This window comes from Prinia subflava, chromosome 11, assembly GCF_021018805.1.
Source record: "Prinia subflava isolate CZ2003 ecotype Zambia chromosome 11, Cam_Psub_1.2, whole genome shotgun sequence".
Lineage (NCBI taxonomy): Eukaryota > Metazoa > Chordata > Aves > Passeriformes > Cisticolidae > Prinia > Prinia subflava.
In genome coordinates this window covers 21077666-21095890 of record NC_086257.1, presented here as the reverse complement: position 1 = coordinate 21095890, position 18225 = coordinate 21077666, and the positions used below count along the sequence as shown (strand labels likewise).

General features: G+C 41.7%; 1 protein-coding gene across 4 annotated transcripts in view; it reads left to right on the top strand.

The window, feature by feature from the left end:
• The window catches only part of FNDC3B (fibronectin type III domain containing 3B), a 186064-nt gene that overhangs the window by 73141 nt on the left and 94698 nt on the right, over positions 1-18225 (top strand). Inside the window, exon 1 of one of the 4 annotated variants that reach the window (XM_063408246.1) lies at positions 7973-8035. The exons of the other annotated variants lie outside the window; for them this stretch is intronic. The gene's annotated coding sequence lies outside the window, so the exon portion shown is untranslated. Of the gene's footprint in view, positions 1-7972; positions 8036-18225 lie in introns of those variants that run through there. 4 annotated transcript variants of the gene reach the window in all.

The following is an 18225-nucleotide window of genomic DNA, read 5'->3' as shown; positions in this document are numbered from 1 at the left end:
TGGTTTCTAGTCCTCAAAGATGAGGACAGGCAGAGCTGAATCCTGTACTGAAATAAGGTCTAATAACTTAGTATCTCCATGGCCAAAAAATGATCACTTGGTGCTCAGACCTGTCTTCTTTCATGTGCAACTTATTTCCTAGCTAAAGTGCAGTAGCATCTAAATGCAGAGGATGGAAAATTTAGGTGTTTGCATATGTGTCTAAATGTCTGGATTTGCCCTGGAGTAAATTCTCAGTGTTCAGGTGTGTTAATCGAGGCTCAGTGTCTGGCCTAATTTAACATTTGAAGAAGAGGGGAGTAAAATGGGCTGGAAAAATGTAACAGGAAGAGAGGAACTCTGTAACCTTGCCTGTGAGGCAGGCTATTCATGTAGAATAATCTGGATTTTTTTCCCCCACCTTTCCCCTATTTCTGTGTAGTAGCCTGATGATAAAGGGCTTTTCCCAGAGTTATTTTCTGTTTGAGTTTAATGTCAGTGTGGAGATTAAAGATGTTTGTTTTCCATTGGCTTAGTAAGTCTAAATCCAGCCTTTGAAGTCAGGTCATTTGAGATTCTTTAGATGAAAAATCAACTCTTTATTTGGTAATCTACCCAACACCCTCAGATTTCAAGCTTAAATAAAATGCTGCCTTTGCTACAAATGATGTCAGTATTGCCTGAGGTTTGTTTAAGCAGAAAGCTGAAGTCAGCTTGAACAAAACTTGGCAAAAGTGGGATGTTTTATTCATGTGGATGATTTGAATAATGTCCCAGAGTTTCCATGGTATAATTTCGTTGCACTTAATGTTTAAAGAGACCCCCATCCCCTTCATTTAGGGAAAGCCCTCTGGTTGGGATTCGTGTTTAGGCTTATGGTGAGTGGTGTATTATTGCTGTGTAAATACAGACTTTTTCCATACGTACAAGGTCTCCTAACATTTATGGAGCTCTGCTGAGGGCTGCAGGGCAGTACCTGAGAGACGTGGTGCTGCCAGCAGGCAGCCTTGGAAGCTAGGAGGCAAATGAAAAAAACATCCCATGAGTTTCAGGGTTCCCACTTGCCCTTTTCCTCCTGCTCCTCCTTTGCACAATGCCTTTTGAAGCTTCAGTGGAGGAATTTACCCCTCTTCATTGAATGTGTCAAGGAGCTCATGGAAAGGTTATTTTTGAACTGGGGTGTATCAGAATAGATAAAAACTATTCTTGCTTTCACTCTGTGCTTCTTCTCTCCTAAAGTCTCAACACCAGACAAACCAAAAAACCCACCTCCAGCCCAGCTAGTGACTGAAATAGGGTCAAGCATCAGACTCAGAAGAGGACGTGGGATAGTGCTGATGCAAGGACTATGGCCCTTTGTAGCATTAGTGTGTTCAAGCAGGGCTGTTCCTGTGGATTTTTGTAGTTTTGAGGGTTTTTTCTCAGATTGTGCCATTCCATGAATCTGTTTGAAGCAGGACGTTTGATTAAGGATGTAGAAGTTGCGGGTCTCTGTGTTAGGGCTGCGTTAATGAATTCCACAAGTTCAAAATAGCAATAGTTAAGATGGAGCACACGTTGGGCAGAAAAAAGCTAATTACTTCCATTGAATGCTTGGAGGCCTGGTGCTGTGTGTCAGAGTCTCTCTGAATTACAGAGACTTCTCAGCTTCCTGCAGCAGGAGCTGATGTTATAACCACACATGGGGATAAAGCCCTGGCTCATTCCTGCAGGGATGCAGAGGGGAGGGAGTGCAGACATGAACACGCAATTCCCCTGCCCTCACCCCTGCCACAGGGGGTGCCAGGAGGCTGACAAGGGTGTGTGAGCATCTCTGTGCCCACCTGAGAGGCAGATGTGCTCAGGAGAGGCAGAATCTCCCTGTGCATTTCTAGGGAAGGCTCCACTGCTGGCTGCTGACACTGGATAAAAGCTGCAGCTTGCTGTTCCTTGGCCCAAGTGTGTATTTTGGTTTTAATACCCACTGCTAACTTGCAGCCTGTTTGTCACTTGGTGATTGTGATTAGTTCCTTTAGAAACACTCAAAAAGCCACAGCATTAGGAACCAGGTAAGTATCCAAAGGCAGATTTATAATATTGTCCAGAAGTTTAAACTACTACAGACACCGCGGAATTATATTTAAGAATATTTCCTCCCCCTTTTGCAGCTTCAGAATATTTTTTTGGATCCCACCCTAACTCTGAATGGAAGGAGACAGCTTTTTTCGTGTGCAGCCCGTTGGATTGTGAGTGGGGCACAAAGGGGTGTTTGTTCTGGAGCCGGAGCTGCCGGGCCGCGGGAGCCCCGACAAGGGCCCGCAGTGCTGCTCGCGCCGCGTCCCAGGAATGCTGCTGTTTGCCGAGGGGATGGCTGGGCTCACTGTCCAAACAGATCTCTGCTTGCCAACTGGGAACATATTGCAGTCTCTGTGAGGCACTCCATCACGGCTTGAATAGCTCCTCTTGTGCTCAGGGCGCTCTGAATGCGAGAGGCAGAGAGAGAAATATTCCTTTCAGCCTTCTGCAACGTCAAAAAATCCTTTAGTGACCGTACGAGAGCACTGCCTTAATGCAGGGGTTCAGAAAGGGAAGGAAGTTAAGAAGAAGGGATGGCATTTTTACCATTTGTCGCTATATTTATAGATTGAAACTTTTCTTCGCGTTAAAATGTTGCTGTATCTGCTATTTCTTGGATAAAAAAAGTAAATGCACATTTTTAACATACCACTCTGTTTATTTTGAAAAACTGTTTGCTGTCGCTAGCAAGTTCATCTCAGCTCTCTTCTAGGAGACTAATATAGAGCTTGTAAAATAATTCTTTTCATCTTCTAAGCCTTCAGCTGTAGTTTGTAAACATACTTGTGTTTTGGAAAATTACCATAGTAAAGCCTGATTCCACAGCAGCATGTGCATTAATTGATCAATTACCTTTGCAAGCTTATGGAGTCAAAGGATTTTATACAAGCTTAATTCTGTGCTTGTGATGTTTGGTTGTAGATAACCTGATATGATTTTGGTGAATTGATCTGAAAATTATAATACATAGTGAAGTAACTTGAGGCTCTTTGCAGCATAAGCAAAATTTCACCCTTGCTCCCTTCCCTCCCCCAAGCAGCATTCTCCCATTCCTGAACTATATTTGTATCTAACTTAAATAAACATGGATTATAATTCCTTTAAGTGCAGTGCTCATCTATTTTTGTTTTCAGAATGCTTCACAAGCAATTTTGCAATTCCAAAGTGGAGGACCTTTTTACATGGAAAGAAAGACTGTTGTAAAGACTGGAAATAAAAATGCACTTTTAAAACCAAGTGAAAAATCCTGAGTTCTGCTCAGGACTTGACAGTGTGTTCACATTATCTAAGAAATAACAAGAATGTGTTTGTTCCAGAATCTTTGTGTGCAGGAGAGGGAGGAAGGACTTCACTGCTGTCACTGTTTCTATAGTGACAGCTCATTCTCCAGGCAGTATTGACATAAACTATAGTCAATCATCTATAGCGAGAAAATGTAAAGAAAAAAAAAATCAACCACCTAGGAGTGTTTATAAGCTCTTCATGGTATATATCATAAATTGTATGTGGAAGTTATTCACCCTCTGAGGTTTGTGTAGTTTGCTGTACTATGAGATACTGATAAAATATCCGGATGTGGTGCACATTTTTATGAAATACCTGTAAATGGCTCTGGCTAATGGATCCAGTATGGTGTACTGCGTTGTAAAATATCTGTGAGTGCATGATGGTCACAAATTTATCGTAAAGCAGGCAAAGTTAAATTGCAACAGCAATCTTTACCAGATGTTCCCTTATCTTTTATCATATATGGCTTGATAGTCAGAAGCCAAATTCTAAAGCAGAGAGCAACCTATAAGGAAGTGTTTAGTTATGGCCACATCCCACCAGAATCTCATTTAGACCTGGCCTTTGTAGGAAAAATGGGCTAAGCTTGAAACCTGAGTGTACCAGTGTAAGAATTACAAACACAGGCAGGATCAGGCTGGTGGGCTCCAGCTGTGGCTGCTGCCTCTCCTGGCTGTGATACCAGCTGTAAAGATGGTACCACATACTGTGGCAAGCTGTGAGTTCTCTGTTTGACATAGAAAAGCATAATGTATTTTTATCAGGAGACTTGAATCTGGGGCAGTGCAGCCCAGGCTAACCCCAGTGGGCCACAGGTTTGCTCTGGTAGGTGCAGGAAGATTCTGAAAGCATCTCCAGCTTGTCTTTCTGAATTCCTGGTGGATAGTGGGAGAGATTCCATGGCAGCTACTGAATGTCACTTGAAAAGCCTGCCCAGCTCTCATCAGAGTGGCACTGGAGTTTTCCATGAAATACAGTTTAATTTTGGCAAATTTGTGTTTTCTATAGGAAAAGCTCGGTTGGAGAATGATTTCAGCTTGCTTGAAAGTTGCTGTGCCCTGATTTGGCATAGTGACATCCTTGGGTTTGGATGAATGCTGGAAAAGTGAACATTTTGCTGTGCATCCAGTCACTGTAAACATTTTTCTAAGTGGGTCATTGTGGGGCATTTTGCATTCTCTGGGATTTCAGTTAGGAATGGGACAGATGAAAATTATCTATGTCCACAAATTTATGGGTTAAAATGTCACTGTTCCTAATTTTTTTCAGACCTATTACATGTATGACAGCATAAATGTTTACTATAAATTTGACTGTAATTTTCAGAATTAGTTTGTGTGTGACAAGTATAACTGCACAGACATCTAGAAATTAGAGAAAGGAAGGAGGGGAATATCTAAAACAGGTGGTGTGGAACAATATTTCTCTTGCACTGACACAGAAAAGTTTATAGAAAAGATATTTTCCCTAATGCAAACGATATTGATTTAATGTAACTCAGATGCAGGGCAAAATGTGAAGTGACAAACCACATTTTTCAGAGAATTTTTTGTTGTTTTCTTTCACTTTGGGTTGTGTTATATGACTTATTGAATCTTAGATATCGAGGGAGAATGATTTAGTAGTGACAGAGCTGAGCATCACTACAATTTATTTATTTCCCTAATTCTTTCTCTTGCTGTCTGATAGTTTCTCTTCTTTGCTGTGCTCTCCTATAAAGGGAGTATTAGAGCTGACAAGGTGATGTGTGATGGGGTTTAGAGGTGTTTTAATGCTGTTTTTTGCAAGGGGTAATTTTTGATTCTCAGCTTTCTCTTGGCGAAAAAATGCGACTGTGATTCTGTTGTGCCAGGCTGTTCTGCCAGCTCCTGTCTGGGGTTCAGCAGAAAATATTTCATGTCTTATGTTAAATTCTCTGGTGGACAGCAGAGTTGCCTACAGACCAAAGGCTCATTTGCCTTCCAAGGCTGGGGTAAACTGAACATAAAATGCAGCGTCAGGAGTGTGATTGAGTGTGCACAGAAAGAAGCAGAGAGAAAAGGAGATGAGAAGCTCGTGGTCAGAACTTGCTTTGGAAAAAATCACTGTATTAGGTCTTTAGGGATGCTGCAAATAAAGACAAGAAGATTGTTGGAGAAATACATGTCCGTGGCATGAAGTAGTTTTTTCTGAATGCATCATCTTTCTTGGCCAGCACTCTATTTCTGGATCTGAAATAAAAGCACAGCAGACTTAGAAATTTGGTAGAAGTTGAGTAAAACTGCTCTGAGTTTAAGATATTGAAATGAACCTGTCAAGCACTCCCAGCAAATAAAGCAGCCAGTGCATTAGATGTGTTTCTCCAAAATGCCTTTTTCTGATATTTTGCAACTCAGCTGCTGAACATCATTGCAATCTTTAACATCAGAAAGACTTGTGGTAAACAAGGCAGTCTTTAACCAGAGAGGTAGGTGAGCGTTAATTTCTGGACTTCCAAAGAAAGTAACAATGATACTGAGGTTTTTTTTATATTTTCCAGTGATACTAAATTCTCTAGATTATTTTCTTCTTAGCCAAACCTTATGATGAGTGCAGATTTCAGTAACTTCTTGATGGGCAACTGCATGAGCAAATACAAGGGAAAACAGTTGAGTCACGAGCCTGAGCCCCATGAGAATAGATCAGAAGCCAGCATGATGCAGTGTTACAGAAACAGGGCTTTCTTCGAGCCATGGAGACTCTGAGTCACCAGGACAAATTGTTTTTGTTATTTTATTTTTTTAATTGTGTGCTGGGAGGGCTAATGCACAAACTGGTATGACCCAGTGAGTTGTTTTGCTCCCTGTCAGATACTTTTGGATGTGCAGCAGCTCTGACTCCAGGTATTCCTTTACCTTCATCAGTGCTGCCTGGTCACTGAAATGGTTTAGAAACAAATAAATGCTTTTCACTGCTTGAGTGGATGTGAGGAGAAAGAAAAGGAGGAACACAACTGTGGAATCTTCCCACTTTGGAGAGTGAAGCACTTTGGTTGTGGGTGCAGTCCTCAGGTTGCACAGTTATACCTGTATGAACTTTTGGGGACTTAGAAACACCATCCAAACTCAAGAGGTTTTGAACAGAATTTACGGTTTCTACTGCATCAAAGGTGGATGGTTGTTTGAGTGCAGAAATGCTAGGAAAGATTTTTTTTAATTGCTTTGAAATAAATAAAATGAAACAAGGTAGGTGAGATGTGTGTTTTAATCAGTCAGTTTATCCCAGCCCTGGAAGTGTTCAAGGCCAGGCTGGATGAGACTTGGAACAACTTGGTCTAGTGGAAGCTGTCCCTGCTTATGGCAGGGGGTGGAACTGAATGAGCTTTAAAGGTCCCATCCATCCCAAACCATTCTGTGATTCTAAGATTAAATAAAGGCTGCTGTGCTCCCCATTTCTGTCAGGGCACAAGCTGTCCTTCCACTTGTCTGCATGTGCAAACCACAATGACCAAAGATACATTTTAGAATTTTACCTTTTGAAAGTGGCAGGATTTTTTAAGAAAAAAATCACACTACTGTGTTTTCTTAGCTGCCACTTCCCCTCCTTTCACCCTTGGGCTCTTCCTTTCCTAACTGAGATGTTAGATCCCAACAATAGAGCTGAAGTAGAAATTCAAATAATTCAGAGGACAGTTTTTCAACCTAAGGTTGTTAAGAGGAAATCAAGAGCATTCCTGGAATAGTTGTGAAGTGGCTAAATCCCTTCTCCCCAGCCCCGCTCCTTTCTGCACATTCCAGGCCCTGCGGGTGGAGTTGTCGTGGCGGGCTCCTGTGCTGGTGGGTAATCCCTCTGCCAACCTCCTCAGCCCAGGAAGAGCCCCAAAAATGGGATTATTCCAACACAAGTGCACCCATGGAGCCTCCCAAGTGGAGGAGCCCCCTTCAAGGCGCAGCTTTGCTTCCTCTGCTGGGATGGAGACGCTGAGGACCTGGGGACGCTGAAAGAAAAACCTTTCATTTGTGTGTCTGAAAACTTTTTAATAAGCTCTGAAGAGTGATGGCCAGTTGAAATGCTCCCTCCCTGGAGGAAAGGGGGCTTTTAATCTCCATCAAGCTGCACGATGAATGTTTTGGGTAGTAAATTAGTTTCGCAGTTGCTATAGCCAACAAGAAACTCCCTTTAATGCACCTGAAAATTCAGAGTATTTCAAATGTGCTATGGAGAGACTGTCCTAGAACTGTTCCGGTTAGAGGTGTTATTTGAATAATTAGAATAATTTAGTTAATTAGATGATATTTGGTTCTCATTGACAGTTAATTTATTTAGAAAGGGCAGGATCTCACTCTCCCAGTACATCATGCTGTGTGCTAGGATTTTTTTATCTGGGGACATGGGAAAATAAGAATTTATGACTTATTTTTTGAAGGATGCAATGCTGTCAGTAGCCCAGAGGCATGTTTTAAACACAAGTCAACTAACGTGCTCTGTGCAAAGGCTCAGCTTAGAAATGTGAGAGATGAAGTGAAAACGAGGGGAGGGTGACAGGGCCCTTCAAGCATAACCTGGTGACTCACAGCCTTCCTCCTCACCTTGAATGTTTATAAATGAGAGCAGGATGTGAAAAAGTGAGTTAGTGCCTCTCTGGGACAGCCACTGTGCAGCTGAGGAAGAGTCTGCTGGAGTTGGAGCCGCGAGGAGGAACCAGGGTCAGCATAACCAGCTTCCCGTGCCTCGCTGGGGTTCAGGTGCCTCTCAGGTGGGATTTGAGCACCTCCTTTAGCCTGGCATGACTACAGAATGTTCAGAGACCAGCAGCCAAGAGAATGGGAGCTCTGTGAGCACAAGCTGTGAGAAAAGCTTGGGAAATGGGTTTTGTTTGGGGTAGGGAAGGGGAGGCTCGAAGGAGATGGGGCAGTGAGGGATTTCAGGAAAGGCTGTTGGAATGGAAATAGCTCAGAATAGAACAGAGAAGACTCCTCTGTTATAGAGTGGAGAGGGAAAAAGCAACATTTTTAAAGGAGAGAAGTGCAAGTTCATTTCAGTGCAAAGGCAGGTAGGCAATGGAAGACACAAATGGGGATTTCATGGAGCTTCAGTCACTGGAGCTGCTCAGGAAGCAGCATCAGTCAGGAGAGGCTCAGGTAGAGCTGGTGCTCCAGCAGCTCCCTGGTTCAGGGAAATACCTGGCTGCTGCACTCTCTGATCCAGGAGAAAAAATGCTCTGCTTGAGACTTCTCCACTTAAGATGCAGCTTTTAATTTTTTAATTCTTAATGGGAATTAAATTGTGAAACCCCTGTGAAGGAAGGAAGAGATGGCTCTGCCTCTGGTGAGCAGACCTCAGCTGGGAAAGCCCTGGGCTCACCAACAGCATCTCCAAGCCCTGTGCTGAATGTCATACTTTACATTTTAGCTTGCATTTTTTCTACATTAATTCTGTGTAAGTGCAATATTGTAATAAAACTCCCAACACAGGGACAGAGAATATTAATATGTAGTGAAATTTGGTTTTAATACTTACTGAATATATATATGCATGAATGAAAAATATGTATATTTTATGTATATATGAAATGTGCTTTTACTCCAGGGAGATGGCAGTTCACCACAGCCTCACAAAATAGCCCAACATGCACCTGAGAACCACCAGTGCTGATGATTCTCATTCCCTCCCCACCCTCACACGACAAAGAGTGCTTGTTTGTGACAGGTGGATATTAATTGCTGTGTTTTTGATGAGCACATTCAAACAGAGACTTTCAGATGATTCACTGAAGTTCAGGATCCAAACATGTCACAAATAAAACTCGTCAGCCCTGTGATGGTGCTGGGTGACACTGTGGCAGTGCTGGCTGGGGAGGGAGGCTCGGAGGTTTGGTTTAGCTCAGTTTTCAGTGGCTGATATTTCTCCCTGTGGGTGGACAGGTGAAGAATAGCCATCACCTAATTGCTGCCTTGTTTGGGGCAGGTGGAAGAGAATGTTCTGTGTAACTTCATTGTTGGCCAGGTTTGGATCTGGTGCTGATTGTACAGTCCTTCTGGTGTTGCCATGGGGATGAAATAATTATATTGTGAATAATTGGAGCATTTTCTTCTACTGTTGCAGGAAAGTGGTGTTGTATAATTATTGCTGCCTTTGATGGAGATTGTGCTCAGAGTTGAGTGTTCAGTATTTGTATAGACCTGTTGCAGAGAACAAAACTTTCTGCAAGTGAATGCCCTTTTATAAATGTGGCTGAAAGCTGGCACATGCACACACACACACTCCCCAAAAAGCATTTATATCACTAGAATGTGTTGAAGAGCTGTCTCAAAATTGAAAAGGGAAAAATAACATTTTTAGTCATGTTCGCATGGTTTGTTGTTTCTTTCAGGCAAATAATGGCATATTGTATGCAAATGGAAATGGTGTTGATAACTGGTGCAGAAGTAAAATAATTTTCATTTTGGAACATCTGTTTGACTTGAAACTAAGCTGTGATTAAAAGTTATATAGGTTTGGTGGGAAGCTGATCTGGAGGGTCCTAATCCTCCTTTACTTGTTTATAGCTTTAGCTGTGTAAAAACAATAAATGAGATTTTTTAATGCAAAAGTGAAGCCTGATGCTGACAGAGATCTCCCATCATTTGTGTGGCTTGACAGTATTACTTGCTGGGTTTTCCCCATTTCTGAATTCAGCTTCGTGGTCTCCTTTTCTCTCTTGCAGCCTCATTCAGAGGCCAGGCTGCAGTTTTCTGTGCAAAGTTTCTTCTCTCTCACACTTCTTGGTAGTGCTGTTCTGTCTGTTCATCCATGGACGTTCTGGCACATTTCTGTCATAAAACAAAGGGTTATGCAAAGGAAAAAGAAGATAGTAGATACATGGAAGACTTACTTTTTTCCCTAAACATTTTTTTTTCTGCGATACCCTACAATTTTTTTTTGCAGTCTGAAGTTTTAGTCAGGCTTAAGTATTGCTTTATGACCTAAATCCTATTCTGGGTTTGTGTCCAGTTGCATTCCCACAAACTTCCTGTGTGACCCTGCGTCAGGCATTTCATTACTTTGTCCCACAGTTTCACTTGTGAAGCGAGGGGAATAACAACCCTGCTGCAGCCAGATGTTCTGGGGATGGATTCGTGAGTCCTTGTGGGGTAACGTGGTGCTGGGTCACAGAAACGCTTTTGTGCTCCTGCCTCAGATGTCAGGATGTCATCTTGGGCTAATATTCCTCACGAAATGAATGTCTCTCCAGTTTCAGGTTATTGTGTTGTGGCTTGTGTGCTAATGGATTAATTTCAGATGTTTTCAAGTAGTTGGTTGTTCTCTTTGTTTCCAAAGTAGTCCTAATTTATTTAACAGTATTTGCCATTCAAGTCAACTGATTTTAGACAGATGTTTGTCTCTTGTGTTTCAGTCTAGACATTTATGATTTACAATCTGTAGCCCATCTGGTGAATTGCCATGGGAATATGCTTATTTTCAATGCTTGAAGTATTGCAACATACTCTTCGCAAGTGTTTTTGCAGTAGCGGCTGGTGAGCCAACCATCAGAAAGGGTTTATTTTAGCAAAAGGCTTTGACTTGTTTATTCAGATTAGGACAGGAAAATACTCCATTTCTATTCAAAACAACAAAAACCAAAAAATGTTCTGCTCCAAAATGTTGCCTGTAAATTGAAACTCTAGAATGGTAGCTGTATGGGTCTAGTTTAGAAAAGAAACAAACCCCATCTGGGAATATTGAAGAGCAGTTAGAGACCTGAAGAATCCCCCTTGTCCAGCTCCATTCTCTGTGGCTGAACAAGTTTACTTGCCTAATCTTTTTAAAAGACTTCAGTGAGCTTTAGATTGTCCAGGTTTCTCATAATGTGTAAATTTAAATGTCCTCACTGCAGAGTGTGGTCACTGATGTTTTGTCACTGGTGTAGCTGTATGCTCTGGGTCCTTGTCCCCTGGCACTTTCTCCTTCCCTTCCAGCCCCACGGCAGGGGGAGAAGCTGTGGATTCACCAGGAGAGGATGTGCCAGGCTGCTGAACAGCCTGTTGACCTTGTCTGGACTCTTCTCTTCTTGTTAAATTAGTGAAGTGTGGTGACCCCAAAACCGAGGTGCAGGATGGCAGATGAGGGGCGGGACAGCTCTTCGTGCTCTCAGGATGAGTCTCTCCAAATTCAAACCACTTCACGTTTGAAACAACAAACATTTGATGCTTGAAAAGTTATTAATTCATAGTTCTGTGGTGGACAGAAGTGAGCATTTAATCTAATTTCCTCTCAGAATTCGGCTGAAATAGTGCTGCTGTGACTGCTGCAGTACTGTGGCAGCTTTGGACAGGGCATGTTCGGGACAACTGATAGCTTTAAGTTAATTTCCTGTTTTTACAGGTTACTGCATTGTTCTAGAATATGCCCCAAACCAGGATACAACATCTGGGAGACACACATGGCAAACCAGCCTGCTGCTGAGCAGGAATCTCGTGGTTCTGACATGAAAGCGTGGGGTGCAGTTGTTTGACTGCAGGCTGGACGTGCGCGAGGCTCCCGCTGTGCGCGGCAGGTCAGGCAGCAAACACCGGCAGCACGGGCGCCTTTCAAGAGGCTCCAGTGTAAACAGCAAAGGTGCCGTGCTGTAAATAAGCCAGAAAATGCTCCAGGAGCTGTCTGCTGGATGCGTTTGGCACGGCTTTCTGAGCAGTTTGATTGGATGTTTGGTTGAGTGAGTTTGTCTGCACATGTTGAAAGCATCAGTCAAACCCAGACTGGAGTGTGGCCGGTCCTGTCGGGTCTGTGGCTGCAGAGTCCAAGGGCTGAACGTGTCATTCGAGCGCTTGGGGTTTGCAGTTTGGGCTCAACAATGATTGTGCACTGAAACCCCGAGACACCAGTGTGTTTTTTATAGCTTGCATCGGTTTGGCATCTTATTTTTAATTGTATTTACGGCAAATCGACTTAGTCTGTGAGAGTGAGTAAAGAACTGTTATATTTGTAGTCCTGGGTTTTAGAAAAAACATGAAGTGGTCATAGAAGTCACAAGGAGTTCAAGAAGTGTGTGCTACCTACATCAAAAGTGCTTCAATCTGCACTGTCAAACCCTGTGTTTGCATGTTCAGAGGTGACTGAGCTCAGTAGTTAAGCCATGCACCTGCAGGATTTCTCAGGCTGATTTTTTTTTCTTTTAGCTGTTCCATTTGCATTTAAATAGTCATTTGTTGCGGGATCCAAGATAATTGGAAATTCATGGAGCCATTTCTGTTAGACTTGAGGGTTTTGGTAATGTTTTTTACTCTTCAAAGGTGAAGGAATCACTTCATACTACTAAACTGTGATCTGAATAAAAAATAAGCAGTTGAGGTACCAGAATGTGAATGGGCTTGTGGCAGGCATCCTTTTATTCACATCTTGGTGTGTAGATGAGGTAGTCTCAAAAATATTGACAAATCTGTAGGGATAAGCAGGATAAAACTCTATCTGCTGCCTGTCTCAGGGATAAGCTGGTGCCATGGGGATGGCCAACTGCTGAACACATTTCTTAATGTTTATCAAAGCACAGGTAACATTATTTTAGCACCTTTCGCTACCCTGCCATTGGCAGGTTGAATGCAGCATGAGTGGGACTTTTTTTTGCCGTTTCAGACTTCTTCAAAGAAACTTTTTAAAGCTGTCAACCTTCAAGCACTTAATACTGTTAAAGCTATTCCTTTTCTCTCTAATGGGGAGCTGCTCTAATTTACAAACTCACACTGATCTAAGGACAAAGTGTTTAGATCCTGATCAGCAGCAGATTTAAGACCCTGTGTCCTAGGAATTTGAATAGACACCTGGGAGTTGACTCTGCCTTGTACTGTACATGAGCAGAGTTGAGTTAGTGGCCGAATTAGCTCTTGTCTAGGAGAGAGTGCAGTTCAAAATTGTGCTGATACTGGCATGTGAAAGCTCTTTACATCCTGGTTTAAGGGTTTTTATGAAATGCTCTGATATGCTCGTGTTTGCTTGTGCTAACAAAGAGTTCTAAGCTGTGGCCAAAAGGCTGGGAAGAATCCTCACCACAGCTCTGCTGTGGAGGAAAGAAGATGAATGGAAGCATCCAGGTTTTGTTTTTTTTTTATTTCTTCTCCTTGTCATCACCTTGTTTAGTCCGTAAGCTGCTTTGAGAATAACCAAGTGGAGGGAGAAGACACGTGTGCCTGACAGGGAGCCTGTTTGTGCTTGTTTCATTGAGGAAATTGTTCCGGAACAGCTGCTCATCCATGTGAAAATGCAAACCCTTGGGTCCCAGCCAAGGTCAGCAAGCCCTGGGTCATTTGTTTTAGCAAAGCAGACCAATTTGCCCTTTAATTATCTCTCCTTTTCATTCTGTCACACCTCTTGCTCCATAGATTTACTTCCTGAGAAGCGCCACATGTGCAAGACGTGATAGCAGTTTCGTTGTGGAGCAGGGAGAGGCAGAATATTTTTCATGGGTTAATTTTAACTATTAAGCTTCATAAAATTTAATGCATTTACCTCCCTGGATTTAATTTTTCACTTAGCTAGTTCAGTAGGTTCTTGTTATTAAAACGTACAGGATTCTTAACTTTCAAACTCAAATTGCACAATCACTAAATTTCATATTGTTTCTCTGCTAGTGCAGGTATTGTGGTGTGGAAAGGTAAATTGGTATGTGTTTGTGGAAACAGGGCTGAGAAATTCCTGAACTTCAGGAAATTTCCAGTAACTGCTCTCTGAATGGGAACTTAATAATGAAACCTGGTAGAGTTTGGTAATTGCAAAACAGTCTCTAGAAACTCTGTGTAAAACATATGCCCATGTGCTGGAACTGGATGTGAAAAATATTCTACAGGGGACATAATAAAGAAAAGCAATGCTCTCTAAGCACTCATGAAAATGGTATGGTAAAATGACTTCTTTGCACTGTAATGTTATGTGGAAGGAGAGAAATAGGAAAGAAGTGTTGCTGTAGCTGGAGGAACTGAAATGCCAGATTCTGGCTTCTGTAATTTAAGGAAAGAAAACTGATTAAAGTGATCTTTAATCACTTTAATGCATGCATTAAAGGTCACTAGGGAACAAGGAAAAAAGCATACTTATTCCAAACTGGTTTTGTACAAGAATTTTGAAAGTGTCATGGGTTGCAACCCAGTCTATAATTAGCCTTAAAAATCTTGGGACAGAAGTTTCTCAAGTACATTGTGACATTATTCCAGAAGGAATAAAAATGACCAGAAGAACTGTCAATCACTGCTTGACAGAAACATCCTCTTGGCAGGGCAAGTGGGAGACAGGAGTGGAAGGGAGCCCTGTTCTGATGTGCAATAAAATCACCCAGTAAAACATGGCACAAGAAGGAATAGAATGGTTGTTGTTGTCATTTTTGTTAGACTGAGGGTGCAGGTGTCTTTTGAAGTGGCAACAGAGGCAAAACCTTGCTGGCTATCTGAAATGGTTAAAATAATCTGCTTTAATGCCGTCAGAGGGGTGTCAGAGCAACACAAGGGAATAGGTGTTTGGGAAGAGGAGGAAAGGCTCCAAATGGGGTGTTAAGGTGTTAATTAGTTCTGCCACTATACGAGACTGAGTTGCTTCTTTTACTTATTCAAAGTTTTATTCTGTTAAATATTAATGTGTTAGAAATAGGAAGATTCTGCTCTGCCAGCTGGGGACAACTGGGCTCTGTCCCCTGCCTGGGACATTGGTGGCTGCAGCCTGGTGGCTCCTGCTTTTCTCTTCTTACAGAGGAGGGGAAATAATTTCCTTGCACCTGCATTTTGGACAGAGCAGCCCTCCACGAGCCAGGGGAGATGTGCTGTATTCCTGGGAAAGGAGCTCGGGGTGGAATTTGGCCACTGGCTTTGTCAGCAGCGCTGCTGGCTCAGTTTCATTAGGAACTCAGCAGACAATCTGCATTTGTTAACAGGTTTGAAAAGTCCTCCAGCGAGCTCACTTCAGTGTGCAGCATCTCTGATAGAATGGATGACATTTCCTCCTTTAAAGTTAACTTTGTACTGAACCACAAACTTCAATTAAAACTTGCAAAGTTGTGATTCCCAAGAGTGTACATTACTTAGATCCACCCTGTGAATACAAGCAGCTGAGGAACATCCTCCTCTAAAATCCTGCGTTTTAACAGGTCAAAACTATTTGAAATAACCAAAAATACTCCAAAAAGCCCAACCCTAAAACCAACCAAACAAACCTCAAGCCAAACAAAAGGTATGGTTTAGTTTTAGTGTTAATTAGGGAATATGGTTGGACAACAAGAAGAATCTTTAATAATTGCTGGGACTCACTGAGCTGTGGAGGTGGAGGTCTTTATTTTACTACCACTTGAAGTTGTTTTGATACCGTTGATGAGAGGAATGCAATAATGTGTGCTAAAGTCATTTGGCTAACCCTGAAATCAAAGCAGTGGAAACAAAATCTAGCTGCAAATCACCAGGCTGTCAGTCTTTTAAAACCTGTTATCCAAATGACTTTAACAGTTTGTGGGTCATATGCAAGGTTAAGACTCATCTTGCACGGTGCACGTTTTGATGATAAAACACAATATTACTCTTTTTTTTATTGGAGTGGAAGTGTTACAGTCAACAGTATCAGTGTGGGAGTTAGATTTCTTCCTGCAAGTAGATCACTACTCCATATGAGCAGTTGGCACAAGGTTTGGAAGGACAGATATGAGGCAGGCCGTGCTGCTTATTTGTTGTATATGTCTGCTCTCTATATAGAAACTCCAAAACTGTTCCATTTTTAAGTTTATTTCTGAGTCAAAGTAGCTGTTTTTGAGAATGACTGGCCAATACAACTCTAAGAAGTCTTGTGAGGGGCTGAAACAGGTTATGCATAAAGCTTCATTCTACTGAGCAACATTTATGTGCAATATTTAAATTATTGTCTATTTAAATGGTGAGCTCGGGACTCCTTTATTTGTATCAACAGTTTCTCTTACAGTTTTTTGACTTTGAGAAGTCACTGACAAGGAGTGTTTCACATAGCTGTTAACTGTTCATTTTACATATTTTCAAGCCTGTTCTGTCCTGAAAAACCGAACAGCTCTTGATAACGCAGTGTGGATTAAATCCCAAAAAAATCATCATTGCATATTCACAATATCAGCCTTTACCTTTTATGTACTTCCGAGCTTACTGTGGAGCAAAACTTGGCACTGTGTACAGACCAGAGTGGATTCAGAGAGAAATAAAAAACTCAAGCTTGCAGAGATTATTTTTGATTGGGAAAACACATTTATTCAAACAGTATTTCTGTTTTGAACCAATTGTCACTTCATATTTTTGATGGATTTAAATAAAGCCATTTACATGGCAGCTCTTTCCCAGTAATCACTTACTGCTGGGGCTAAATTTTTTCCATTGACACTAAAATTGCTGGCTGTCTGTGGAGACAAATATTGTTGTGAGGGTCATAGGGTAAGCGAGAAATCCATATGAGCTGAATAATAAGTAATAATTTTTCTTCCTCTTTCTGGGCCTGTAGTGTAGGTAAAGTTCCCCACATAATTCAGAGTAGGAAAAGTATGAAGTCCAGCAAAACCTGATCCAAAATATTTAAGTTTAAGCATCAGAGTTCCCATTTGGCTTATACACTTGATGGTGGTTTACCATATTTCAAATCTAGATGTGATTAGTAAAAGCTGTAGGGGCTGGTTAGACGGTAAATAACTGGACAGAGAAAACAAACCAAGATAGGAGGAGGTAAAAATAACTCTGATGGATTCCTGCGTGTAACTTGGATTTTGGGAGGTGGAAGTTGTGCTGATTGTACCAGAAGCAGCAGGAGTATAAAAATGCAGATGGATAGGGAATGACTGCTAATTTAATGTGGACTGGTTTTGCTGATATCAGACAACAGACTGTGACTCAGTTTGTTGTGTGAGCTTTCATTAGATTAATCTAAATTTTAGGAGCAGTCACTCCTACAGGCCATTGCATCCCATCTGTGCCTGAAGTGCTTCATATGTTTTAGTGTTCAGCTTCCTTTCCTAGAATGTGATATGGTTTGGAGATGTTAGATGGCTTCTCAATCAGAGAAGGTGATGGAGTTACCTTTTGTGTTGTCAGTCAAAGCTGAAATTCAGTTTGCAGCGACAAGGAGCAGAGTCCTGCTGAGCTCCTCTCAAGAATTTGGCCATGGGGGCAAATGGGCTAATTAACAGTTCACTGTCAGATTTTAATATGTAAGAAGGAAGGAATGAAATTAATTTTTCTTTTCCAAGCAGTAAACTCTGATTACAAACATCTGTCTGGTGTTTGGGGGGTTGGTTTTACTGACTGCTCCATGTGATGTTCCCGACGTTAATGGGTGAATCAATGAGCAGTTGAGAGAACTATTTCCATTTTATCTAGACACTTTCTTTTAGCTGTGAGGCTCCATTTCCAGAAGCACAGTGGTTATGGCACTTGCTTTGTTGTACTTGTACTCAGTGCCTCAAAATGGAACTTGCATGTTCAGGGCTGGATTTCAGAGTGGAAACCATAAGCTTCTTGCTTGTATAACCACATTCCAAGGTTAGTCTGAATAGCTGAGATAATGAATTTGGTCTTTGTGCATTCTTAAATAGATAGATAGTTTTTCACATATGTGACTTTTTTTTTTGCTACAATTGGACGCTTTCCTTGGGAGCTGCCTAATTCCAGGCTGCACAGTTTCTGCTTTGTTCCCTGCTCCTTTGCCTTCGACAAGAATAACTTAACCAGAGTTCAATATAGGAATTGTGGGCTGCTAAAGGACATATTGTGTTACTGCTTAATGCTGTATAAGTTGATCAGTGGGTAATATAAAGTCTATGTTCTAGCCGTTTTATGATGAAAATATTATTTCAGCAGAATATATGGTAAAGTCATTGAACAATGATCTTATTCTCAGAATGATGGCACGAGGCATTTTCCATATACCAGAAATTAGTGGAGCTGCTCATTTTGTTATTGCAGGCTTCAAAAATCAAGCTATTTTTAA